The sequence below is a fragment of the Otolemur garnettii genome, unplaced genomic scaffold, assembly GCF_000181295.1.
Source record: "Otolemur garnettii isolate 467f Iridium unplaced genomic scaffold, OtoGar3 scaffold00021, whole genome shotgun sequence".
NCBI lineage: Eukaryota > Metazoa > Chordata > Mammalia > Primates > Galagidae > Otolemur > Otolemur garnettii.
Window position 1 is genome coordinate 18,367,010 of NW_003852416.1, and position 1,412 is coordinate 18,368,421.

Genomic DNA, 1,412 nt, shown 5'->3' on the forward strand with positions numbered 1-1,412 from the left:
ACCTGTGGTCCTAGCTACTTGGGAGGCTGAGACAGGAGACTTGCTTGAGCCCAGGAGTTGGAGGTTGCTGTGAGCTGTGATGCCACAGCACTCTACTCAGGGGGATAGCTTAAGGCTCTGTCTCAAATAAATAAATAAAAATAAAATAAATAAATAAATAAAGGCTAGATCAATGACTCTTTCTCCAAATCCAATCAGGAAATCTAGTATGTTTCCCTTTGGAGGAACAGAAAGTTAGCCATGGTTCATATTATCCTGTTCCTAAATCTCTTATTTCATAGAGATACTCCAGGCTTACCCAAAATAGTAAATCTAGAAGTGCTAATCTATACTATAGCACTCAAGCTACAATGGGTTATCAAGTCCTTTATAAGTGTTCTTCCTTCTCTCCTTCTCCATATTCATTATGTGATCACATATTCATTTCACAGACTTTCCTATGTCCATTATCACTTCTAAACCAATCCGTTTTTTTTGTTTCCTTGTTCATTATTTTGTTTGAGACAGCATCTCACTCTTTTGCCCTGGCTAGTACTCAGTGGCATGATGACAGCTCACTGTAGCCTCAAATTCCTGGGCTCGAGTGATCCTTTCACTTCAGCCTTCCAAATAGCTAGAACTATAGGTGTGCATACCACACTTGGCTAATTTTTCTTATTTTCTGTAAAGATTGAGGTCTCACTATGTTGCCAAAGCTAGTCTCAAACTCCTGGCCTCAAGTGATCTTCCTGCCTCAGCCTCCCAAAGTGCTGAGATTACATGATGAGTCACCATGCCTGGTCAACCAATTCATTTTTATAAATGAACATGAGAAATTTCCAAATTAATTTACCAAGTACATTTATATAAATTCACCAAGTTGCAAATTTCTAAACTTGTATTTTTTTTTTTTTAGAGACAGAATCTCACTCCATCACCCTCAGTAGAGTGCTGTGGCATCAGAGTGCACAGCAACCTCCAGCTTTTGGGCTTAGGTGATTCTCTTGCCTCAGCCTCCTGAGTAGCTGGGACTATAGGTGCCCACCACAATGCCTGGCTATTTTTTGTTGCAGTTTGGCTGGGGCTAGGTTCGAACCTGCCAGCCTCGGTATATAGGGCTGGCGCCCTACTCACTGAGGCACAGGCACCGCCCTCTAAACATTTTTTTTAAATGGTGCCAAAAGTTGTTTTATACTACTCTACAAAAAACAGCCTTGAGGCTTGCCGTCCATAGCACAGTGGTTATGGTGCCAGCCACATACACTGAGGCTGGTGAGTTTGAACTCGGTCCTGGTCAGCTACACAACAATGACAACTGTAAAAACAACAACAACAACAACAAATAGCCAGGCACTGTGGTGGGCGCCTGTAGTCCCAGCTACTTGGGAGGCTGAGGCAAGAGAATTGCTTAAACCCAAGAGTTTGAGGTTGCT